We start from the raw sequence: 27,060 nt of genomic DNA, 5'->3' as shown, positions 1-27,060 counted from the left end.
TTCATGCTATAAGTGTATCTATCATTCCTGAAACCTGTGATGTGCTATGAGACTGTCTTTTACCTCTGGACTGTGAGTATAATGACACAGAAAGGCAGAATAATGGTGGGCAGACAACATGAAACTAAAAAATCTTATCTCCTACAGCTCTGCCACAGTAATGCCATGCTACCATGTTCCATGGTTCCCAGTAAGCTTTTCAGAGGCAGTGGTGGAGGTGTACCAGTGACCAGAATACTCTTGACTTTGGTTTGGTTTCACTGTTAATTCACTGTGGATTTCTTAGTTATGAAGGGAAAGAGGTTAGCGCTGCATGAAGCAAGTTTACTATAGCTGTACCTTGCTTTCCTATCCTATTTGACTCCAGAAGAGTTCTACACAATGAAAGCAAGAGATATGTGTGTGTTCTCAAGGCTCACTCTAGTATCTTTCTACTATAGTACAACCATTTGTATGGAAGCTTTGTCTATACACAGGTGTTCAGGGGCTGGAAAGACGGCTCAGTGGTTAAGAGCACTGACTGCTCTTCCAGAGGTCTTGAGTTCAATTCCCAGCAACCACATGGTGGTTCACAACCATCTGTAATGGGAATCTGATGCCCTCTTCTGGTGTGTCTAAAGATAGCTATAGTGTACTTATATACATAAAATAAATAAATCTTTTTTAAGGTGTTCAAAAAAGCAAATATCCTTAAAACACTGAAGTTAAAAATCATGTAAGGAGACATATTTGAGTCTTTTGTAAAATAAACTATGAAACAAAAACGTGTGGATTGCATTTACAAATAGTGAATTTGATGCAACAAGCTTTATTAGCACACACCCATCTAATCAGAATAGAGCATTTCTGGGGTGTGCAACACTAACAGAAAATGCTAACATAACTATCATCCTTTTTGTCTCACTGTGGCTCACTTTGGCTCACTCTGTAGATCAGGCTGCCTGTGAATTCACAGATGCACTTCCCCCATCTCTCCTGAGGTGATTAATAAAGGCATGCGTCACTATAACAACGTGGCTCTACTCCTAACTGTTTATCGGATTTTTTTTTTCTGTTTTAAGTTATGGAAGCATGAAGCAGTTTGTTTCACAGGGTATCCAGGAGAGAAGGGATTCCCCAAGAAATTAGTGCCCCATGCCAGGTGAATAGCAAGTGAGGACAAGATACCTTGAAGGCATCAGCCATTACAGGAGCCTGGAGACATCTAGATATGAGCCAGCTGCACAGCTGGAAGATGGAGAGGATACTGACTCCTCTAGGGAGTCCGACTGACTGAGTCCTCACCCCTGACACATGCATGACAAGCCTCAGTAACACTAGACTGGAGGACAGATGCTAGGTCCCTAAAGCCTCCTTCTGAACTCTACAGAGCTTCCTGTGGCGGCCTGGTGTGAGTGTCTGAGGGGACCAGGAAGCACCAAACCTCTGCCTATCCTACCAGAGTGCCTGGGAACTGGAATCTCCAGATAGTTCTTCAAAGTAGCAATAAAAGCTGGTGAGTACAGTAGCCAGATCATGTGTGTGTCAGGCTTAGAGGGGCAGAACAGGGCTGGACAGGCAGTTGGGAGGACAGAACTAGGCATCTAAGGTCTAAGGGAAAGACTAACCCCAAGGGGAAGGCCCCAACTGAACCCCTGAAAGAAGCACAGTTGCTGGTCGTCAAGGTCTTCAGATGGGTGTTGAGGCAGGAAGTTGGTCGTGTGAGGAAGGAGTTTTGCTGTGGACACTAGGAGCCTAGGCTTCAAAGGGCCTGTGTGGACAGGGATTTGGTGAGAGAACAGGGGTGTCCATAACAACGTGGAGGCAGGAAGGGGACAGAAAAACAGAGGTGACAGAAGGAAGCCAGTCTGTACCCTAAAGCCCTGGATAATACAAGAATGGACTCCTACAGCAGGACAAGGTACTACATGCCTTCAGTCCCAGCACTTGGGAGGCAGAGGCATGCAGATCTCTCTGAGTTCAAGATCAGCCTGGTCTACAAAGTTTCAGGCAAGCCACCGTTACATAGTGAGACCCTAGCTCAAATAAAGGTGGGGCGCTTAGGTTTAGGTTCCGATCAAGTACGTCCCAATCGAGAAAACCCACAGAGGCGATATCACTAAAATAACGCGGCTGCTTCCCAGGAACTGAGAAGAGCAGCCTGGCTAGATGACCGCAGACTTCCATGCCTGGATTCTCAAAGTACGCACTACAGTCTTCCGTCTCCCCACACAGATTGTGCCTGCTAGCCATAGAACAGGACGACATCGTTCTGGGTGACCTTATGTGACCTGTCAGTTAAGTAGGGCAGATTGGGACGGTCCAGACCAGCTTAAACTTCTCTTTCAGCCACTGGCTTCTGTCACTGCTGGGAGTGCTCGCCTCCTCTGTGGTGCATCTCTTCTCATAGTTAGAGACTACATTCCAGGAGTGGGCGGAGGCAGCCCCCAAATGTCCCAGTAGTCTGGTGTCACAGGGATGGTACTGGTGCTGTGGACTGAGTGTACCCTTTACTAGATTTTTTTAAAACCACTTCCAATTTTATAACTACAGGCATGGTTCTCAAACTGCAAAGTTGGTTTTTGGGGGTTTTGCAGATTTTGTGGGATATTTCTTTGGCAATTTTTTGTTTTGTTGTTGTTGTTGTTGTCATTGCTGCTGCTGCTGCTGCTGCTGTTTTGGGAAAGTTTCTTTCTAAGGATGTGTCTGACAAGACTACCAAATGTAACTGTGGGGCTTAGGCTTGAAGTTCTATTTATTTGAGTTTTGTATGACCGTGAATAGGTCACAGCTCATTTCCTCTTTCTGGCACTCTTCTGATTTACTTTGAAGTCCTAATATAAGCTTCTTTGTGAGAAAATATGGTCATCTTCAGAGCTTAATTCCCTCAGTGCCTAATTATAATCAGATAATGTCCTCAGGGCTCTTATCCCTTTCTGCCGTGTGAACTTGCCTTGGTAACCCAGAGTATTGAAAATGTTCAGTTTCATAGTCACAGCCCACCAGTCGGCAAAGGAGCTGAGGGCTGTGTGAAATGGACACAATCCTTAACTGTAGGACTTTCTTCTGTGAGGTAGACACAAACATGCACAGGACAGTATATATCTGTGATGTCTCGACAAGGCTGTCTATGGAATGTAAAATAACAGAATACTTCTCACTTTGGTGGTAGATCTGTATGTTTAAAAAAAAAAAAAAGGTATACAGTCCAACAAGATGGCTCAGCAGATCAAGTGATTTGCTATAGAAGCCTGGTAACCTGAGACCCACATAAAGGTAGAAGGAAAGAAACAACTTGACATAGTTGCCCTCTGACCTCCACATATGTACTATAGCATGAGTGCACACATAAATACACAGAATATAATACTAGAACTTAAGTCATGACAACCAGATTCATTTGAAGAATGAAAAGGTCTTTCATCAGTACTAGGGATGAAAAGGGAATTTCAGGCTCTAGACTAATAGGTAGTGAGAGGCCACTGGAGATTCTAAAAGCAAATGCATAATTAGGAAAGGTTTCAGGGGCTGGCTCTGGGTGAAGTTCTTTCTGTGCAAGTATGAGAATCTGAGTTCAGATCACCAGCATGCACACAAAGACCAGTGGTTGCAGCATGTATGACCCCAGAACTAGCAGGGCAGCATGTATAGCCCCAGAACTAGCAGGGCAGCATGTATAACCCCAGAACTAGCGGGATAGCATGTATAACCCCAAAACTAGCAGGGCAGCAAGTATAGCCCCAGAACTAGCGGGGCAGCATGTATGACCCCAGAACTAGCAGGGCAGCATGTATGACCCCAGAACTAGCAGGGCAGCATGTGTGACCCCAGAACTTGCAGGGCATAAACAAGTGGGTCTGCAGAGCTTGCTAAGCTGTCAGATACCCTAAAGATGAGCTCCAGGTTCAGTAATAGACCCTGCCTTAAAAATAAGATAAAGAGGTACCCAGCAGGGGGGCAGACAGCACGCCTCTAATCCCAGCACTTGGGACACAGAGGCAGGTGGATCTCTGAGTTCAAGGTCAGCCTGGTCTATAGTGAGTTCCAGGACAGCCAAGATTATATAGGGAAACCTTGTCTCAAAAAAAAAAAAAAAACAAAAAAACAAAAAAAAAAACAAAAAAGAAAAATAGAGAATCAATTGAGAATAACGTCTTGATGTTGCCCTCTCTTGGAGTTACTCTCTAGCCTCCATGTGTGCCTGCATGATGGATGCTCATGCATGCAGTCTTGTGTACCTGCTTAGTGAACGCTCCTACACACATTTCACATGTACCTGCTTAGTGAACGCTCCTACACACATTTCACATGTACCTGCTTAGTGAACGCTCCTACACACATTTCACATGTACCTGCTTAGTGAACGCTCCTACACACATTTCACATGTACCTGCTTAGTGAATGCTTGTACGCACGTAGTCTAAATGAATAAAATTTAAAGGTTTAGAAGGATTACGCAGGTTGCAGGACATAGGGTTACAGAGAAAAGAGAATTCAGTGGTGGAGAGACATATTCTTTGGAGGAGCGGGACAGGAGATTAGAGCTCACTGGTGACTTTCTGTAAGCACAGTAATGGGTGTAATTAGGTAGTGCCTGATATTTCAAAGAAAAATGTACTCTGAAGCATCTGGTTTGTTATGAGAGTACATAAAGAGGGATTCTTAAACTACTCTAAAATTTAATGTATGTGTTTCTGGAAAGAATGATTCATATTTTAATCCACTGAGTTATGAAGTAGCTGAAAATGTGTCCACATAGAACTGTGAAGCAGTGTTAATTATGAAATGATAAGTGAAACTAAGACAGATTTAACCACCAGTCTTCACTGCCTGCCTGCTCTACTGAGTGTAGAGATGCACTTGAAAACTAGAGACACGGGTTCAGTCTCAAAAGGACGTAACGGTCTCAAGTAGGATGCCAAAGCAGCAGGGAATACAGAGAAACTGTCTGTGCCAAAAGAAAGGTTAAAAACAGCACTGTAGAGATGGAAGGATTTAAAACCCTGGCAAGCAAGATAATCTTGTACTTGGGATGGAAAGACGAGTATACAGCTAGTGAAGCAAATATAGCAAGATGCTAATTGTAGAATCTAAACGGTAGGGATGTGAGAACCGACTACATATGATGCCTTAACTTTTCTCAGAGGCCAGGGTTCTGTATGAGCCTGCTGCCTCTGCTGCAGTTTAAAAGACTCCTCAGATACCATACAATTGCTTTGTGGGTGCACCCGACTACTCAGTTGGCCTTTCTAGTTGTAAAGAAAAGTCCCCAGTAGAGTCTAGTGCACAGATCTATAATCCTAGCTACTGGGAAGTCTGGGTCGAAGATGGCAGAGGCAAGAGCAGTCTGGTAAGTTTTCTTAGTGAAAATTTGTCTTGAAAAATGACAGAGCAGGACAGAGCCTGGGAATTTAGCTCAGTGGAGGGAGGTTCGTCTGACATATGCAGGACTCTGGGCTCCATCTCTAATAAAACCAGCCTTCCCAAAAAAATGTCCCAAATGACAGCCAATTGGACCAAGAGCTCCACCAGTCCCCAAATAAGGTTAGTTTACTGTCCCTGGACGTCTGACCCTGAAAATAGAGCGCAGTCTTATTCTAAGGGAGCGCATGATTTGTACAGCTTCCCAGCAGTTCCCAGTACTCTATCAGAGTATGATCTGAAGGTTACCTGAATAACACCTTAAAGTGTAAATCCCTGCGTCTCACCCCCGATCTCTGAGATTGGGGAGGAATTCATAATTTGTTTTATTGAGTGCCGGGAATTAAACCTAAGGCTTCACACACACATTTGGCAAAAGGCACTCTACCACTGAGCCATCTCCCAGCTCCCTTTTTATAAACAGTTCTTTCATGGATTTGCTTATCTGTGAGTGGGACATGTGTGCTGAGATGTGTGTGGTGGCCAGAAGACAGCTCGAAGGAGATGGTTCTCTCTTCTCAGCATGTCAGTTCCAGGGATCAAACTCAGGTTGTCAGAGTTGGTGGGAAACAGCTTCACCAACTTTTACACCTTGACAGGCCCAGAATCTACATTTTAACACGTGCGTCTCCCTCCCAGTGTCCCTGGCACAGACTCAGATGTGAGGACTGATTGTACTTGGGCACCGTCTGAACCCCGTGTCAAGAGGCCTCTAACTCTGCAGTCTCAGCTTTTCTGTTCACACTCCACTACTTGACCCCTCTAAAATTCATCATAACAAGGAGTAAAATTGTACTTGATGGGCTATATAATCCCTTTCAGTCCTAACACTTTTGATGAAGTATGAAAACCGAATCATTTCCATTAGGAGTTAGTTGAAGTTTAATCAAATGAGCTGAAAAAAAAAGTTAAAATTTGTGTTTATTTGATTCAGCTAGAATGTGAGTTACTCATCAAAATAACTTGTAGCTTGTGGATGTTTGTTTGGATGTTAATGTTGAGTCACAAAAGAAGCTGCAGACATTGCTCTCAGCCTTTGATGATTCATAGATCTCTGTTTCCCCGGTAGTTAACTGCTCACACAAGCCAAGTCCACCACAAGTGCCAGTTACTCAGCACTTCTAGTCCACAGTTAATGAGGTCATTCCCTTCTCCTTCCTCCTCTTTTCAAAACAAACCAACATAAAGCCTGGCTTCTCTTCTCTGGATCTCAGTAGAAGCCATGGCAAATTTTAAAGTTCTGTTTATAAGTGAAAAATAAAATATCCAGGCTGGACGTGGTGCTGCATACCCTATTAATCTGAGCACTTGGGAGGCACAGTCAGGTGGGTCTCTATGAGCTGGAGGATAATCTTGTCTACAGAGTATTATCTGGAGGATGAACTGGTCTAGACTAGTGAAGCTAAGGCTACAGAGCGAGACTGTGTCTTTAAAATGGAGGAGAGAAGAAGAGGAAGAAGGAGGAAGAGGAAGAGGAGGAGGAGGAGAAGCAGAAGAAGACAATGAATAAAATAAGAGAGGAGGAAGAAAGGAATATAATAATAAATGCAAATATTAAACTTTGTGCCCTCAGTCATGTTTTCATCAGATAATGTTTTCCTCCATTGTAAGTCAGGGCCAATTTTAGTCTAAATATGATTTCAGAATATTGTTTAAGTTACTACTCAGAAAGATAGGGAGATTGCTCATTTATGGGGTGCTTAAGGACCTAAAACTCGGTCTCTAGAACTGACATTTAAAAAAAAATCTAGACATGGTGATGCCCTTCTCACTGGAGCTCTGGAGAACTAGAGAGAGGTGGATCTGTGGGGCTTATAACTCAGCAAGCTCCAGAACAATGAGAGAACCTAGCTCAAAAAAATAAGGTAGACGTTTTCATGTTATTACAAATGGCCTACCTATGGCTGTAGAGGCTTCCTAAAACCTATACATATATGAAAGGAATCTAAATGGAGTTACCAAATAATAGGAGAGACAATGCACCAACTAGACATTTTATGCCACCAAGTAAAACGCCTAGTGCTGGGAATGGACTGCAACTTGTTGAATCATTGTCCAAGGAGGCCAAATGGAAGCCTCTAAATATCACAGGCTATTGTCAAGGCTACTGGTGACTCTTCACGCCCGACAGATAAAGACCTATCTCTGAAGACAGCACTTATACATGCTAGAGAACGCAGAGAAGTTGAGCTGGTACCCTACTAGAAGCTTCACACCTGCTAATTAGTGTCCACAGTGCTCAAAGTTACTCTGCGTGTCACCGAAGAAGAAAAATAATCATAAATATCCCCCAGCTACAGTCCCAGGGACTACAACAGTGAACCTGCCTACAAGATGTACTGGTGCAACAGAGGTGCAAAGGTTACAGGAGTAACCAAGCACCTTCTAACAGGGTTTTTAACCAACTCCATAAGATGGAATCCAAACCTGACATTGCTGAAGTGGGCAAGAACTTGGGACAAGATCAATCATGGGCCTCAGGGAATACCTACTGCTGTTATTCAGGTAAAGGAGCATAGCAAGAAAACTACTCCTGATAACACACTCCTATGCCCATATATCAGCATGGAGCAGCTTCATCTTGCAACCGATGGGAATTAACATAGAGACTCACAACCAGACAGTGTGCAGACAGTGAGAGACTTTAGAACAGTCAATCCAAAATGGGATCCATTCATCAAAGCCCTCCTATCAGAACTGGAAAAAGCAAATAAGCATAAGACATAAGCTGAGAGATAGTAGACAGAGTGAATATTTAAGAAAAAGCTAAATGACTGTATCAAGAGAATGACCCCCCCCCCAAAAAAAATGTGAAGAAGGGAGAAAGAATCCAAGAGAATGATTCCATGGCCCCAGAGAAGACCTAAACTCTAAGTATATTGAATGAAAACTATCCAATCCACTGAAGAGTCAAATAAGAAAGGATAAAGTCCTGGTAGGGGCATGGTTCACTCAGTGGTACAACACTGTCTTACCTGTAAGTGACTGGCTTCACTGCCCAGTGGAGAGAGAGGAGGGGAAAACAGGTTTCTGGGTTGGAGGGCACTATGAACATTGAATGCAAGTCTCTCAGAATTTTGGAAGACAAATATCTTCACAATTAATGGAAATCTGCATTTTTCATAGGTATAGGTAACTTTTTGAAGACAATAGAAATAAAAGAAGGAAATAGAGGATTGGTAGTCTTTAGGAAGGCAGTACGAACAGCCCATACTTTAAATTTAGATGTTGAGCTGGAGAGATGGCCCAGTGGTTAGGAGCACTGACTGCTCTTCCAGAGAACCTGGTTCATTTAAATCCTGGCACCCACTTGGCAGCTCAGAATTGTCTGTAACTCAAGTTCCAGGGGATCAACAGCTTCTTTTTGCACCAAGTATGTACAGACAAAACATCCAAACACATAAAGTAAAAATAAAATTAAAATTCAGAAAATATGATCATCCTTTCAGAGGAGGAGTAAGTAAAGAGAAATTTAAGGAGCAGAGGTAATGTGGATCAAAATCCTCCATCAAATCCATAGATGGAGGGATGGTCTTGGAAAACTTAGGGCACCCTCTGAGATGGCAGGGAAAGATGGCCAGCGTAGGCTGAGTAGGGAGCTCTTAATACCAAGCTCAGACATCAAACCTTGTACTTTTTCTGGAAAAACAAGAACAAAGTTTCAATTATGTGGGGAAAGGGAAGGTAGAGTGAGGTGCTAGTGGGAGACCAGATGCAAGTATCTGGCAGAGCCACCATGAGATACAGGTAAGCCAGCCAACCAGCTGAAGCTAGGCTATAAATAATGCAGGGAATTGCTGGCAGTCTAGGGGCAGACTGGCAAAAGCAGATGGCTGTGCTGATCCCAACTCAGCGACTGGCAATTAGGCAGTGCATTGAGGTCACAGAGTAGAAGCTGAACACTAGTGTCTTGATTATGGTTTCTATTACTGGGCTGAAACACCATGACTGGAAAGCAAGTTATGGAAGAAAGGGTTTATCAGTTACACTTCCAGATCATTGCCCACCATTGGAGGAAGTCGGGACAGGAATTCAAGCAGGGCTGGAACCTGGAAGTAGGAGCTGATGCAAAGTCCATGGAGGAGTGCTGTTTACAGGCTTGCTTCACATGGCTTGCTCAGACTGCTTTCTTATAGAACCCAGGACCACCAGGCCAGAGATGACACCACCAACAGTGAGTTGGGCCCTCCCCATTGATCACTAATTGAGGAACTGTCTTATGAACGGATTCCTCAGCTGAGGCCCCTTCCTCTCTGATGACTCTGCCTGTGTTAAGTTGGCACACACATGAGCCAGTAGAGCTAGTAAGACAGCACTGAAAAACTCCTCTACACCAGGCTGCACGAGGAAAGATAGAATAGCAAGGAGCTAACAGGCTACAGAGAAAAGGAAAAAGAAGTCAGAAGGGGTCGTTGGCAGGAAGAGGAAAAGCAGAAGTTTTATCTTGAAGGAAAACGAGAAAAAAGCTAGCCTGCAGCCTTCTAAAGTCTCAAGCACAGCTTCCAGTCTTGATGACACAGTGACTCCTCTGTCAGACAGGTTAGCAGCACAGAGGCATGGCATTTTGTCACCCAGTATGACTCAGAGTGCAGTGGCCAGTTACCATTCTGAAAGGGCACCTATTTGTTTAAAACTGATCTACACTGGGACCCAAGAACAGAAACAACTATGAATCAGGGAGCTTCAATTGAAATTCCCGAGCCCCAGGGTGAGAAACAGCCTTGGGAGCCAGTGTTGCAGATCTGGCTGGCTTCAAAACTGTAAGCCAAAATATATGTGCAGCAGGATGCTCAGCCCAGGTAATAAAGTGTGTAGGGAATGACGGCCCCATCCTGATGACTGGGAACAGGTCTCATCCACTCAGAATGACTCAGGACTTTGATGTCCCTAAGCCTGTCAACCTCCAGAGCCAGCTATCTCTTGTAGAACCCTAACACCCGCCCTCCACACTCCACACCTGCCCCAAAAGCCCCAATGCCTAACTTAACATTACAGCAGTGTCTTCCCATCAGCTGAGTAGTACTCAGGAGATCTTACAAGTAGAAGGACAGGTCCCCCGTGCAGACCACACTTGCAGTATATTTGATAGGCATCCCTTCTCCATCACCTACCCCATCAGACGAACTAGCCATATCACCCAGTACCATCTGGGGAGTCTTGGGAGGAGAAGGGAACTTGCCCAGCCAAGATTGCAAAGCTAAATGTACCCAGCACAGGCCCTGCTCACACAGAGGGTAAGAAGATAAACACGTAGAGAGAAGACAGCTCTGGGGCACATCAGGCTCAACAGCGTCATAAACTATAGGAATGCAGTGAGTTCACACGTTCAGCTGCCCTCCCCCAGACCTGCTCTGGGACAGTCTCCAATTTCCAAGGACTCAATGATTCAAATAAAAACAGGGCATGGCAGATGAAATACTACACTCAAACATCTATAAAGAAAAGAAAAAAAGAAAAACTTGTCTACACTACCCAAGAACCCTAGGATATTATCACCCTGAGAGTCCACAAGATACAAAGAGCAAAGATAAAAACTAAAGGCAAAAAAGAATCCATTCAATGAAATGATGACAGACGTTTCTAAACCTGGAAAAAGAAATGGACATTCAAATACAGGAGGTATTAAGAATCCTCAAGAGACATCACCAGAAAAGAACCTCTTGGCAAATGAAAGACAAGACGTCAAAACTCAGCAAAGAAACAATATTAAAAAAAAATACGAGGAGAAGATGTCAACTTACAAAGGAAGAAACACTAGACTACTCTTCAGTAATCTGAAAGGCCAGGAAAGCATGGAATAATATATTTCAAGCCCCCCCCCCCATTAATTTATTTATTTATTCACTTTACATCCTGATCACTGTTGCCCCCACCTCCCAGTCTCCACACCCTATCACACAGTCCCTCCCCCTACCCCCCATCCCCTTCTCCTCTGAGTGGGTGAAGACTGCCCTGGGTGTGTATGTATATGTGTGTGTGTGTGTGTGTGTGTGTGTGTGTGTGTGTGTGTGTGTGTGTACATTGCAAGTATCTGCAGGGCTAGGCACATCCTCTCCCACTGAGGCAGACAAGGCAGCCCAGTTAGGGGAATGGAATCCACAGATAGGCAACAGCTTTAGGGATAGCCCCCATTCCAGTTGTTCAGGACCCACATGAAGACCAAGTTGCACATCTGCTACATACATGCTAGGAGGTGTAGGTCCAGCCCATGTATGCTCTTTGGTTCAGGCTCAGAGTTCCTAAGGGTCCAGGTTAGTTGACTCTGTTGGTCTTCCTGTGGAGTTCCTATCCTCTTTGTGTTCCTCAATCTTTTCCCCAGCTCTTCCATAAGATTCCCCAACCCATCCAATGTTTGCCTGTGGTTCTGTGTGACTGTTTTGAGTCAGCTGCTGGATGGAGAACAATTATGCTAGGCTCCTGTCTGCATGCATCCCAGAGTATCATTACTAGTGTCAGGGATTGGTGCTTATCCATGGGATGGTTCTCAAGTTGGGCTTGTTATTGGTTGGTCATTCTCTCAGTCCCTGTTCTATCTTTGTCCCTAAATTTCTTGTAGACTGGACAAGTTTTAGGTCAAAGGTTTTGTGGGTGGGTTAGTGTCCTATCCCTCCAGTGGAGGTCCTACAGGGGTTAGTCTCTTCAGATCCCATATACCCATTGCTTGGATTCTCAGCTAAAGTCACCCCCATAGACTCCTGGGGGCCTCCTCCATCCCAGGTCTCTGGGAAGTCCTAGAGATTGACCCCATCCATCCACCTCCAATGCAAAGCTGGCAAGAACTGCTAACTACAATGAAGCTATCTTTCAAAATTGATGGAGAAACAAGAACACTTCAAGGCAGGCACAAGCTAACAACACATTTTGTGACCACCAAGCCAGCACTGCAGAAGACAGTTTAAGGAATTCTGCATACAGGAGGAAGAAAGATGGTCTCAGTCACAAGAGCACAGGAAACAGTAACTTTCCGGAGGGAAACAGACTCACAAAGGGGAACAGGAAAAGCCCGTGATGATCAACACAGTAAGCAGCCAACTTCTGATCCTAACAGAGGAATAAAAAGCAAAACAAACAAACAAACAAACAAACAGCCAACAAAATCTTAGGAATCCTCAAGTACCCCTCAAAAATGACCTTACATTTAAATAGCCTGAACACACCAACAGAAAGACTTGAAATAGCTGATTAGATTGAGAAAACTAGATCTGGCTAGTTTCTCCAGAGACCCCACAGATGGAGGGTGGGGGAGGGGCGGGGGAGGGGATGGAAGGATGAAAACAGTCTATCAAGTGAAGAGACACTGAAAACAAGCTGTGTAGCTATTCTGAGACCCGATACAAGTACAAGTCAGGCCAGAGTTCATGAGGAGAGATAAAGAAGGCTGTTTTCATTAATAAAACAGGAACTCCTGTAATTAAAAGTATACATGCACTGTTCGGACTCTCAATGTATGTCAACACTAATAAAAGATCAGACTGGTCCTCATATAACAGAAAGTGGTTTCCATACCCTATTATAAATACCAGAAACAGACTTCTACTAAACTACAGTGCAGATCAAGTGGACTTAACATAGCTATAGCAGACCTAACACATTCAACAGATATGGAAAATAAAAGGAAAAGTGTTGGCTCAGGACCCCCAAGACAAGTCCTCAGCACAAAGACGATTTATTTATCCCAGAGGGATGGGAGGGGGGAATAAGAGACAAAGATGGGAGTTAGAGGGTTAGAGGATGAAGAAGGGGACAGGAACAAAGGAGAGGGGAAAGGAATATTTATCCTGGAGGACAAAGAACTGCCTCTGGATAGAGAGAAGACAGGCTTGGCACATAAGAAAGTGGCAGTTTATAAAGGTACAAAGGGAAAACCCAAGTTAGGATGTTTAATTTTAAACTTCAATACTTTGATAGCTGGACCTTGGTAGTCAACCTCAGGAGAAGGAAGTGACCAAATAAGGGAATAGGCCTTGGTGGCCAGCCTTAGGAATGCAATCTAACGGTTTTTAGCAAGACAGAGGGAAGGGGAGAGAAGGGCAAGGCCTGCCAGAGCCATGCTCACCCGCCACAGGAGCTGGCCGGAGTCCCTTCAGAAAACAATCCCATGGAGCCTCACTCCCTCTAGAACAGATAATATTCTGGTCCACAAAGGAAGCTTTAACAAATATGAAAGAATAAAAATAGTTTATTGTATCTTGTTGAAGTAGAGTGGAATAAACTAGAAATAAATAACAAAAGAAACTACAGGAACTCCAAAAATACTTGGATACAGAACAATATGCTCTCGAATTGAGTGGTCATTGGAAAAATCAGAAAGTTAAATTTTCCTATAGTCAGTGTACTTACAAATATGGTATTCCAGGACCTTTGGGACCCAACTAAGTTTGTTCTAAGAATAAAGTATATGCCAGGCATGATGGGGGACACATTTAATCTCAGCACTCAGGTGGCAGAGACGGGCAGGCTTTTGAGTTTGAGGCCAGCCTGGTATACAAAGTGAGTTCTAGGACAGCCTGGGCTACATAGAGAAACCCAGATTCAAAACATATAATCAAACAAACAAAAATTCAGAGAGGCCAACACAAGATCAAGCCAGACAAAATTCTAGCACAGAAGAGACAGTTGATCTCCTGCCCACTCCTTACTGAGGGGCCATTGGCAGTGGATAGTTGCTGGGGGAGGAAGAATCATCCCTCCTTGAAGAAGTGGCCATTGCTAGGCTCTCCATGTTTATGTAGACAACTGGACTTAGTAGGTGATCAAAAATCTTTTTTTAAAGATATGAAGTTGGAAGGAAGGAATTGGAGAGTAGATATACTTGTATTTCATTGTATATATGTACAAAATTCCCAGAAAGAAAAGAAAAAGAAAAAATTTTTAAAAATGGGAAAAAGTCAGAGGGATCTCAAATGAATGAACAACCAGTGAAGCAGTCATGTCCTGGGAAAACAAAAGCAAAGCCCAAAGCCCAAAGCCCCGAATGGCAGGAAGTACATAGCAAACGTGAAGGCAGAAAGGAAATGACGGCTAAAAGAGCCATAGGCAGGATTAAACAAAGATATGTGTTTGGGGTTTTGTGTGTTTTTTGTGACAGGGTTTCTCTGTGTACCTGGCTGTCCTGGAACTCATTCTGTAGACCGTGCTGGCCTCAGACTCAGAAATCCACCCACCTCTGCCTCCCAAGTGCTGGATTAAAGGCGTGCAGTACCCCACCCCAAAGATGTGCTTCTTTGAAAAAGAATAAGACTAACAAGTCCAGAACCAAAGTAGGCAATAGAATGAGAAGACCCCAGTGAATGAAATTTGAGATATAATAGAGTCCACCGAAGTCCACAGGCTTCTTAGTGAACATTTAAGACCATTTATTCCAAATACTAAGAAAACAAATCTTCACTCGGTGAATGAACAATGAACTGAATAGATAGTTCTCAAAAGAAGAAACATAAAGGGTGATTAACTCTGCCAAAGGCTTTGACATCCTTAGCTATCAGGGAAATGCAAATTCAAGCTTCTCTGAGATTCCAGTTCACCCCAGCAGGGATGGCTGCCATCAAGAAAACAAAAACCACCAGGAGGTAGTGCATAGCTTTAATCCCAGCATTTGGGAGGCAGAGGCAGGTGGATCTCTGAATTTAAGACCAGTCTAGTCTACAGAGCCATTTCCAGAACAGCCAGGTCTACACAGAGAAACCCTGTCTTGAAAAACCAAAGCAACCAACCAAACAAACAAACAAAAAAAAGCAAAAACAAATGCTCACAAGGATATGGAGAAGAAGAATCGTTGTTTACTTCTTGTGGGAGTGTAAACTGGCAGAAATCAATGTGGAGGTTTCTGATAAAACAGAAACTATAACTACCAAATGGCCTTGCTCTGTCTTTCCCAGGTAAGCATGTGAAAGACTCTAAATCAACATGCCTTAGCCAACTTACCCACATTTACTGCGGCAATGCTTACAGTGAATAAGGAACAGGACTAGCCTAGATGTCCACCAATAGATGAATGGTAAAGGAAACGTGGGGCATATAAATAATGAAATTTTATTCCACCATGAAAGGAAATAAAACCATTATATCTGCAGTAAAGTGGATGAAACTAGAAATGATTATATTATATAGCAAACTACCTCAGATGTAGAAACACAAGCACTTCATGTTTTCTTTCACATGCAGATCCCAGATGTGTGTGTGTATGTGTGTGTGTGTGTGTTTCATAAAGCTAGAAAGAGGACAATGAAAGAAGGGAAAGAAATCTTAAGGGAGGAAGGAAAGGGGTAAAAGAACATATGCAAAATGAAAGAAGAAAGAGAATTTTAATGAAGTAGACCGCAGGGCTTGTCAAGGCCTGGCATAGGGAAGACAAGGACTGAGCAGAATGAAGAATTCATGAAAATGCTATGATAAACCCATTACTCTGCATGGTAATTTTTAAGACTAATTTAAAAATGAGGAGAAAAACAAACATTCAAAACAGCTGAAAGTTTTAGAGAAATGTGCTGGCCACATAAATGTATAGAAGGACCTATTGTCATATACTGAGTCATAACAAGGAACAAGAGTGGAGCAGCTACGTAAGAAAACTATCTCCACAAATAAAATATGAGGATAGGCACTGTGAGGCCCCATTCCTAGATTAGGAGCTGTTGGTCGTTGATTACTACTAAGGGAGGACTAGCCAATTTTCTTTGGGCAACTCCGGGTGAGTTCCTTGGGCTCCAGTGGATGGCCGCATAACCATGCACATACATGCAGGACTAACTGGAGTTGGTGGGTAAGGAGAAGGAGATGTGTACGAGGTCTGTGGGGAGTTGGAGGGAGAAGTAGAGGTGACATGATCAAAGTACATTGTATATGTCGGAAACTCTTTAATAATAAATAAGATATTATATTAGGATACTACCTTCTACTGAATTGGAAGAGCCAAACAGATGCATTTCTATACTTATGTCCTAACAAAATTAATCAAAGATGAAATAAACAATTTTAGACGGACCTATAAGAAGCAGTGAGATTGGCCAGGCATGGTGGTACATGGTGGGGTGTGCCTTTAAGCCCAGCACTTGGGAGGGAGAAGCAGGCAGGTCTCTGAGTTCAAGGTCAGCCTGACCCATATAGTGAGTTCCAGGACAACCAGGCCTTTTAGAGAGACCCTGTCTTAAAAGGGAATAAGGAAGTTTAAGAATAAGAAGTGAGGTGGTGGACGTAGCAATAAAAAAAAAAAATCTAGCCAAAAACATCCAGGACCAGATAGATTCACTGAAAAGCTCTACTAGGTTTTCAAATAAGAACTATCGCCAAAAGGTCATAATATCTTTATCATAAATAATAAGTAAGGATATGTCTTTCTTGATTTTGGTCTCATAGAATCTCAGCAAGAAGTGGCAAACAAAAGGAGAAAGTGTGCAAGCCAATAAAGCAGCCTTAACATGAGGAAGGGCCTCTAAATGGATTTGTGCTCTGCTCTGACAGTGCCTGCAGGTTGCTAAATTGACTTCAAGAGTGCATAATCCTATTCCACATTATTAGCATGTTTCCTTTTTCCTCCTGACAGATGACTCATGGCCTGAAAATTAGTGTAACCATATTTCATGAGCAGTTGATTCATACTGGTCAGCTAAATATTTGCATCCAGATTCATTTCTTTCTCCTGAGTTTTGTCAGCAACGAAGGAATTTGAAATATAAATTCATTTTTATTCTGCTTCAAGACTAATGAGTATCAAGGAAACTAATGAGAGATTTAGATTCATTAATAAACAATAATTTCTAAACCATTGGGTTTTGTTTTTTCGAAACAGGGTCTCTCTATGTAGTCTGGCTATTCTGGAATTTGCTATGTGGACCAGGCTAGCCTCCAACTCTGCCTCTGCCTCCTGAGTGCTGGGGTCAAAGGTGTGTGCCACCATGACTGTCCTGTGCGTTTACAATTTTTATTTAGAAAGACAGAGTACTCGTGTGTGATGGGTGTGTGTGGATGTGAACGTGGGCGCAGTGGATGCATAGAGGTCAGAGGGCAGCTTTCAGAGGTCTGTTCTCTCTCTCCTTTCACTGTGGGTTGAAGAGTTCAACTCAGATGGTCAGGCAGGAACAGCAAATGCTTTGTCTTGCTCACTGGCCCTGAAACGTAAGATTTATTGTAATTATCACAGAGAAAGAGAACACATTCCTAAATCACAAGATTTTAAGAGTCATATTTATATACTTTGCATTTGATAACTCAGCAAAAATAAAATTTATATGGTTCCTATACTAAGTTCAATTCTTGAGCTAGACAACATTAATAATCTTGTTAATTTTATTATGAATTATTTGAGCCTTAAAATTATTTTGCGTGTCATTCCTTCATCCTTGGTATTTAAGTGAATGGTCCTCTGTTGTGAGTTTCATATCCACTCTGCAGTTGGTAAGTAAGATTTTTCTGGAGTGCCTTCTCTGCTACTCGTAAAGAATGGAGCGTCTCGAATGAAACACTCATTTATTTTTACGCTCTCTCTCTCTAGGTAAACAAGCAGTTTGCTTGAGGTGTTTGCTGCCTAAGTTGAGGGTTTACTCGTCCCTCAATCCTAGCGGCCCCCTCTGTTCCAACTCCCCACCCTAGCCTGTTCCTTCTTCGGCTCTGGCTTGTGTTTAGAGCAGTTGCCAGTATTATCAAACTTGGTTCTTTCACCTTGCTGGATGAACTCTGTGACTAATTTGGCACTGGATGGTGCTTCCTGTGGTTTCCATCAGGGACTTTGTGGCAGGAACAAACTGACGAGCAGACCAAGGACTTTTCTGATTCCTCTCAGCCCCACTTTGGTGACTTCCCACAGACACCAACCTTTTCCCATAGTCTGCTCTGGATCCCATTAACAGATTGCTCTCTGGCCGCTGTCGCTGTCGGCATATCGCTGCCAGGTCCTCCCCTCACTGCTGGAACTTTCTGCCTTGCCGCATGCCCTTTCAGGGTCACATCCTCCCATCTTCCATGCCAAAGACCGGCGCGCTCTTCTCCCACACATAAGGCATCTTCCCACTGGCTTCCTGAAACCTCTCTCCTGGTTCTCTCTCCTGGTTCTCTGGCTCTGTGAGATGTGAAACCCGGTGCTTTAGATTTGTGGGGAGTGGAGGAAGCCCTGGGCAAGTATCCTAAGCACACGTGCATTGTTGGCATGAACACAAACATGTTGAGTACCCTGAGGCCTCAGAGTCATGTAAAATTCGCAAAGCCATTACCCATACGGCCATAGGGCCCAGACACAGGGAAAATGGCAACACATCCTCCCGAGTCCAACGATTGATTGCTATGTGTCAAAGCTGGCAGCTGACCTTCCTCTTCTTGGATTTTCAAAGCATGAGACTATCCTGAGCTGGAACTGAACATTGTATGGACGAGCTAACCCTGTACCGGACTTAATAAACACACTGCTCAGACCCCACCTGACCCCCGCCGGCTTCACTGTGTCAATGTGTGTCTGTCTTTTCTGCATACCCTCTCCAACCCTGGCCAGGCTTCCAGAACCCAAGCTTCAAGGGTCAGGGGGTGGTTTCTTTCTGTTGCTTGCATATAAACATCTTAATAAAAAGGCAACTTGGGGGAAGAGGGGCTTACTTTAGCTCACAGTTCAAGGGGCAGGAACTTAAAACAGCCTCATTTGCAGTCACTAGCAGGGAGAACATACTTGCATGCATGCATGCCTACTGCTCATCTGACGTTCTCCACTCATATACAACCTAGGAAACAGGGTACTGTGCTGCCCACAGAGGGCTGGGTCTTCCAACATCAATTAACATGACCAAGACAATCCCCCACAGATATGCTCATGGGCCAACTGACCTAAGCAATTCCTCATTGAGACTCTCTTCCCAGGTGATGCTAGATTGTGTCAAATTAACAAAACTAACCATTATAGCAGGTGTAAGTAAAAGAAAAATCATAGCTGATTACAAAGTCATTTTGAAGTGGGCTTCAGTCTTTGTCAATCATGTGTGTCTATAATAGGAAATTAAGGCTCCCCTCAATGTGTTGATGATAAAAGTTGATTTTTTTCCTCCCCCCTCCCAGGCTCATGTGATTAAGTGCTAGCAACGTTATACTCATACAGTATTGTTTATTTGACCAACAACAATGAAATAACTAGGAATCTAAAGTTGATATGCCATTTGCATATCACAGTTCACAGATATGTAACTGTTGAAAGAAAGACAAATAACTGGAAATAATTGTTGTGTACAGATAGTAGGATTATGTTTAAGTTGTTATTTTAAAATATGACCCCATGCCTATAAAGTACTTTTTCACACTTAAAAACCTATTTTTGTTTAATTTTTTAATTTTATGCGTATGAGTGTTTTGCCTGTGTGTATGTGCGTGTGTGTGTGTGTGTGTGCGCGCACATGTGCATGCACACAGGCGTGTACTATGTGTGTGACTAGTGCCTGTGGAGGTCAAAAGGTATTGGATCCTCTGCAACTGGGGTTACAGATGTTTATGAGCCACCATGTGAGCACTGAGAATGAAACATGGGTTCCCTTAGAAAGCAGTCAGTGCCTGTCTTAGTCAGTGTTCTACCGCTGTGAAGAGACACCATGGCCAAGGCAACTCTTACAAAGGCAAACACTTAGTTGGGGCTGGCTTACAGTTTCAGAGGTTCAATCCATTATCATCGTGGTAGGAAGCATGGCAGCATGAGGCAGACATGGTGCTGGAGGATCAGAGAGTTCTACATCTTGATCTAAAAGCAGCCAGGAGGAGACTTAGATCTTGCACAGGCAACAAGGAGCCTCTCTTTCCACAATGAGTGGAGATTGAGCATAGAGACCTCAGAGCCCACCCCCACAATAACACACCTCCTCCAAAAGGCCACAATTCCTAATAGCACCACTCCCCATGGACCAAGCATTCCAACACATGAGTCTACAGTCCCAAACCTACTCAAACCACCACAGTGTTCATAACCACTGAACCATTGCTCCAGCCCCATAAATCTTTTAATAAGTGTTCCTTATTAAAGAACAAAAACCATAAACTTCATGCAGGTATACTCTATTTCTTTGTCTGATTAGAGACTGAGGGTTGAGAAAGAACCTAAGTGACCTTAGGATCAAATAGGAATGTAACCGTGGCCATTTCTTGTGGAAATACTGTTAAATGCATAGTGGCAATGTCTACCTTTGTCTGTATGTTCATGTAGAGGTACTAGTGAGTTTAATTGCCTCCTTTGAGATTAAACAGCTGAGTATGGTCCATTCACCATCATGGGTCAACATCCATGTTGCTATGTTGAAACACCTCTTTGAATATTTCTAATGGTGCTTTGCCTATTGAGAGAATCCTACCCAAGACTCTATGTTCTTATTGGAAATGTATACAATTAGAGAAAGCACTATAACTGTATGCATGTGCAGAGGCAGATGCATACCAGCAGACTCCATGTATGAATATATAAATATTTTCTGGCTGCATCCTGGAGGCAACATGGGCAGTAATGCTACAACAATAGTAGCAAACCAACCTAGCTGCAAATTATATATGGCCATTAAGAGGAACCCAGGCTTCCCAAGAAATAGCTACATTCAGGCTGTGTTGTTGTGAAATTATAAAAAAGGCTGTCCTTTATCCCACACTAGATCCGGCACCGCAGTGCCCCAAGATATCTGGTAGATATCTTCATCTCAATCAACAAAACATCTCACCTGCTTTGCTCCATCCCATATCACACTGCTGAAGGCCTCTCTCTGAGCCTGGCAGCAATCTCTCTACCCATCTAATTCCCAAGGCAGGTTTCCATGCCAGAAACACACATCCCAACTCTGTGGTGGCCCAGTGTCTTTAGCCGCCACACACTCTCTTAAACTTGAATCACTACATGAAAGAACACACAACACAATAACCTCTGATCCAATTGATAAGATATAATTTCTCACCTAAACACACAAGGCCCTGTACACATCCATCCCTTAAGAACACTCATAACAACCTGTAAATGCGCAGAGAGGAATCTTAACATTAGCCTCCATGTTTTCTCTGCAGCTTCCTCTGCCTCCTCCAGTCTCCTCCTCTTCCCTCAAACTTTTCTCCCACCCTTCCTTCCTTCTTGTCCAATGACAGGCCTCGTTCCATCTTGTACCTGCCTTCACCTGTATGACATCATCCTACAAGACTGGCACAAAGTGAGACTGAGAAACTTAATTATGCCAGAAAGTAAAGGTGTGCCCAAGAGTAGGGAGACTTATCTAAAGGCCACAGAATCCGGATGATGGGTAGAGGGTATACAAAAGGCTTTATGATGTGTTGTTGTATCTTTTAAAATGTTTAGTGATAGAATGTTGGGAAATAACTCAAAACACAAAGACACAGAAGCAAGAATGAATGAATTTCTGACTGAGCCAACTTAGAATTTGATCATCAAAAGAAATGAAGGGAATGGAGACATAGCTCTGTGCTGCTCAGGCAGAGGACTCTGGCTCAGCCCCCAGCTCCCACATCAGGCATCTCAAACTACTTTTGATGCTAGTTTTTAAAGCTCCAACAAAGTCTTTAGACATCCAAGGGTTCCTGCATGCATATGGTCCGTATAAAGACAGGTACACGTATGTATATATAAATAAAACAACTGGAAGGAACTGAGATAAGCCCTGAGTGAATGTGTAATGGCGACAAAGGTATGGCCATGTCAAGGACCCTACACCTCAGACCCATGGGAGTGGCAAAGTCCTCTTTTGACTCAAGTGTTTACTAATGATTGACCAATGTGTAAAAAGCTAACGACTGCAGCTGACTACAGATACTCTTATCAAGACTATTAACCCCTTCCCTGTGCTGCACATAATACATGTGCTGAGGTTCCAGTGGGTTATTTCATACTTGGTGCCACTCCATCAAAATGACCATGGCCCACCTTACTCCAACTTTTCTGTACCTGTGTTTGTCCTTTCTCCACTCCCTTACTGCTCCAGTGAGGTTTCTAGGACCAAGCTGTACAGGATGCAACACAAAAGAGAAAAAGAAAGACTCTCATTGCTCTTGCAGAGGATCCCAGTTCAGTTCCTAACACCTATATCACAGAGCTCACAACTGCCTATAACTCTAGTTCCAGAGGATCTGGTGCCCTCTTCTGGCCTCTATGGGCACTGCATGCATGTGGTGCACATACACACATGTAGGCCCACACACAAATAAACAGTTGTAAAAAGTAAATAAGTAAACTATACTCAACTCATTTAATGAAGTGGAAAAATTCTAGATCCAGTAATATAAATTAGAAATTTCTCTCTCTCTCTCTCTCTCTCTCTCTCTCTCTCTCTCTCTCTCTCTCTCTCTCTCTTTTTTACAGGCATCAGCAACTGAAACAATTTATTTAGAAGAAACATGTGTGCTTCAAGGTCTGAAAAGGTAAACTCCACCATGGTGGGGAAGCCATGATGAATTCAGTGTTCCATGGCTGTGAGGCTACTTGCTTACTAGGCGAAAACCAGAAACAGTTATAACTTATAAATTTTGCCTCTAGAGAGATTACGAATTTCTAAACAAGATTATTCACAAGTACCTTGAAACAAAATAGCTTCAAAGAAAATACATATTCATTACAAAGATGGAAAAAGGAACTTGTTTTCATCCTTTGGTGAAAAGCAACGAAGAGCAAACACCAAAACATATGAACACAGAATCACTCGTGAGAGTTCTCAAAGACGTGAAGTTTAAAATCTAATGAATAAATATCAGACAGACTCAAAATGAAAACTTTTCTATAAAAACAGTGGGCTAAAAATCTTCAAAGGTGTCAAGGTTGTAAATGTCAAAGAAAGACAAAGGAAGTATTCCCGATGGAAGATATGGATTGAAAATAGAACACTTATTTTGGAACTGAAGACCTTTATTTATAAGGAACATGATTCAGACAACCAGCAAACCGAATGTATCACATAAAGAATATCGCTAGGGTAGTTATTATGACTATTTGGAAAGTGCTTGGGAACACTGTGGCATAATGTTAGCAACTTAAATCTCAAAGCCATTCAGGAGAATAATGTTTTGTACGATGTTTGCAACTTTCTTGTAAGCTTGTTTCAAAGCAAAGGAAAAAAATTACACTTAAACTCCTGATTACAGTGGAAAAACACATCTGACTTGGAGTCACGGATTCCGCGTGTGATCTTCAATTGTCCTTTTACACTTAGGTTCCCATCAAAGTTCTTTAGGGTTCCTTCCTTGGGTAAGAGTCCATCATATCCTCCTTCAGCTCCAGCCCTGCCTGAATTTTTCCAGGCTCCTGAAGTGTCTGCCTTCTAAGCCGCAAGTGTAGATTCTGGCTGGCGACAAAAATAGACAAAAATAGTTGTGGCCGGAATCTCTGGACTGTAAGACAGCATGCTGTCCTAGAAGTGACTTCGGACTCAGGCTCTCCCATCGCTTTCTCAGCGGTGGAGTAGTCATGCCTGCCACAGTATGCGCTCTCTGGCTCGGCGGGCGGCTGGCCAGCCTGGGCGCGGGAGGGGCCGGCCGCTCCCAATGGCCGCTCCCGCCGTGCTGTCAGCCCCGCCCGCTCTCCCCGCTCCAGTCGCCGGCGGTGAGCCGGGTGCCGCTGTGCTGTCGCGGAGCCCGTAACGTGGCACAGCCGGGACAGGTGTGAGCCCAGGGCGTCTCTGCAGGCAAGCTGGGAGACGCGGAGAGGAGGCTGAGGGCGGCGTGCTTAGGGGCTGGGGAGGGGCGGCTGGAGCGGGGTGGCGCGGGACCGGGGTGGGCGCGGTGCGGAGGCTGAGGACCCGGCCCGGGTGGGACCCAGTCGAGGGGGTCAGGGTCCCGGCTGCAAATGCAGACGGGACATGGGGGCTGACTGCGGCGTGGCGGGTTTCTCCCTCCGCACAACAGGTAGGCGGGGTCGGCTGCTGCGGGTCCAGGATGCGGGAGGGGAAAGTCGGGGACCAGGTCGCCCCGCGGCTGGGGACCCGCCCTGCAGCGCCAGGTCGGCCCCCAGCTGCAGAGAGTGGACGTTGCCTTCTATTGCCAGAAGTTTCCAGGTCTTCTGAAGAAGGAAAGCCTTTGCCGGAGGTGCTGGGGGGTGTTGGGGGGGGGGGCGTTTGCAGGGTCGGTGGAAACGTTTGGTTTTATTTTCATTTATTTGCTTATTTCACTTTCCTACAAGCCAGCGAGACATCATTTCAAGTGGTTGCAAATCTTTAGGAACTTCGTAAAGCGCCTTATGGTTCTTATTAATTATAACGTGTACCTCTGGCAGGTAAAGGGAATTTGAACTGTGAGGTCAGACAAATCAGATGGCTTGCGGTCCTTTGGGTTGTGCGTGGTGTATAAAAATGCTAGACGCCCCAAAGGAACTTAGAGCTTAGAAGTTTAAGGAAGTAAAAGAAGGCCTATACAGTTCGGAACTTTGAAAAACAGTACTGGGAGATTAACTTAAGTTAGGGAACGAGTTATTAGCGCAGGGTTGTCTGGTTTTATTTCCCAACATCTTAGGAACTATGTCTGAGGATGAGGTTTGATAATTTATTTGAGATAGGGTCTCAAACCTGCCTCTGCCTTCAGAGTGTTGGAATTTAAGGGTGTGTTAACAGACTGGGACAAAGAAGGAGATTTTAGATAAGCATCCAAACTGAAATTTACCTTGTTTTAGGGCCTTTTTTTTAAAAAAAACAAGTAAAGCCAGGCTTAGCATCACACACCTGTAGTTCTAGTGTTTAGGATGTTGAGGCAGAAAAAGGGAGAGTTCCCAGCCAACCTAGGCTTAGGTAGAGAGGGCTACATAAGGTAACTCAGTTTCAAAAACACCAGAAGGCAAGGAGGCAGTTTTACTAAGGGGCAGAGAATATTAGAGGGTAGATTTGTTGTGCTGTGAAATACACTTATTTTACATAGATAGCTGTAGGTCAAGAATAAACTCCTGAATTTACCTTTTGGTATTCTTTATAGATCCTTAATTAGGTCACCTTTACTTGTTCAATTATTTTAGTGTTTGATGTTAGTAACAGAAAAATACAGAGTTCCAAAGTAACGAGGTGGGGGGGGGGGGGAGGTAGTAATGTGCATATATGTAAAGCTGCTAGCACCCACAACTAAGTTCAGAGGTCAGGTGCCCTGCCCTCACTTTCTCCGATTTTGAAGCAGGGTCTCTCCCTAAACTTGGAGAAAGCCCTAGCAATCTTTCTGCCGGACACAGCAACGCATTTAAAAGTGTGTGCCCTCATCCACGTTGTCTGTGACTTTGATCTCAGGCCTTCATTCTTGCTCAGCCTTCTTGCTTGCTGAACCATCTCCCCAGAATCCCAAAGTACCTTTAAGATTTCTAAATTATTATCTAAAATTAGCATCATCAATTTAAACTAATGAATGTACTCTGTGGGAAAAGTTAAGGTTCCTTGTTTTTGTCCTGTGTGATTTTTATCTTCCACCCTCCATTCTTTGCAGCTTAATTTTTAAGAGAGCAGTTGCTAACAACCTTCGTTAGCCTTTCTTATGACTAAAATAAGGGGTTAGTTTCTGGATAGTCTAAATTCAACCATTCTAGATACCTGGTAACTTATTTAATGGCATTTAGAATCCCTTCTGAGGATTCTTTGGGATTCTAGATCCAGTGTGATGCTGTGAGAGGTGTGGCTTTTCTGCCTAGTTTATGGTTATATCATTTCAACGGTTTTGGTCTCTTGGGAATGAAGAAAGGGGGGGGATATTTTTTATGTTTCTGGTTGCTTGCTTTTTGATATATATATATATATATATATATATATATATATATATATATATTTTGATTTAAGCATCAATCTCCATCTTTCCCTCCTCCATACTGGGAATCAAGTGCAGGGCCTTGAGTCTCATTCCTCTCTCTCTCTTTTTTTTTTTCTTTTTTCTTTTTTTCGGAGCTGGGGACCGAACCCAGGGCCTTGCGCTTGCTAGGCAAGCGCTCTACCACTGAGCTAAACCCTTTCTTTTTAATATAACACTCACGATGTCTATCATAAGTTGGTTTTGCCCCAGTCTATCTTTGACGCTTGGCTACTGACAGTGTTGGATTACTAGATCAGGTAGAATATTATTGAGGTGTCAGTGTAGACATGAAATCGAAGGTGTTTTCTAAAGCAAGAATCAATTGGGATTGTTTTTTGGCCTTTTAAAGATCAAGTATGGAACAAAATGAGATGTTAGAACTCTGAATAAATACTCAGTACATTGAAATTGGATGTGTGTCCAAAACTATGGCTTTTTAAGGCATGGGTACAGAATCTCTCAAACTTAATTCCAAAGTCCAAAAAGCTATGAAATGTTTTTTGTTAAACTCATGTTAGCAAGGCTTGAACTGAGCTGATTAAGGTGTGACTTGTAGTTATGCATCATAAATGTGTGTGTACACAACCATATATATATATATATATATATATATATATATATATATATATATATATAAAACAATCAGTTTGATGACAGAGGGTTTCCCATATCAGCATGGAGGCTTGATGCAATAGGCAGTATATTTACTCCGTGAGATGGGTGGGCCATGGCAATAGCTCAGTAGCTGCTGGAAGGCAGAGGAATTATTCCAGGAGTTATTCCAGGGAGCTGTCATTGAGTGAAACAGGGAGTGAGAAGCAGTGTCTGCCAGGAAAGCCCTCAGGGCGGTGTGGCTCCAAGAGATGAGCTGTGTGTGAAGTTCTATGCCCGGTGTTCTGTGCAAGTTATGAA

At 43.4% G+C, this 27,060-nt stretch overlaps 1 protein-coding gene and 1 long non-coding RNA gene across 24 annotated transcripts in view; both read left to right on the top strand.

Annotated features, from left to right (window-relative positions):
- The first annotated feature begins 1,369 nt into the window (after positions 1–1,369).
- On the top strand, positions 1,370–19,680 carry LOC148005236 (uncharacterized). Its single transcript, XR_015623018.1, has 2 exons — positions 1,370–1,495; positions 17,891–19,680. It is a non-coding gene; the product is annotated as an uncharacterized LOC148005236 (long non-coding RNA).
- A 4,247-nt stretch (positions 19,681–23,927) lies between these two features.
- Heatr5a (HEAT repeat containing 5A) overlaps positions 23,928–27,060 on the top strand; it is a 98,553-nt gene continuing 95,420 nt past the window's right edge. For 13 of the 23 annotated variants that reach the window (XM_087553832.1, XM_087553828.1, XM_087553818.1 and 10 more), the window contains 1 exon segment: positions 23,928–24,020. The gene's annotated coding sequence lies outside the window, so the exon portion shown is untranslated. 23 annotated transcript variants of the gene reach the window in all.

The sequence above is a fragment of the Rattus norvegicus genome, chromosome 6 (assembly GCF_021556685.1).
Source record: "Rattus norvegicus strain SHRSP/BbbUtx chromosome 6, alternate assembly SHRSP_T2T, whole genome shotgun sequence".
Taxonomy (NCBI): Eukaryota; Metazoa; Chordata; class Mammalia; order Rodentia; family Muridae; genus Rattus; species Rattus norvegicus.
This window is presented reverse-complemented; position numbering and strand designations above follow the sequence as displayed.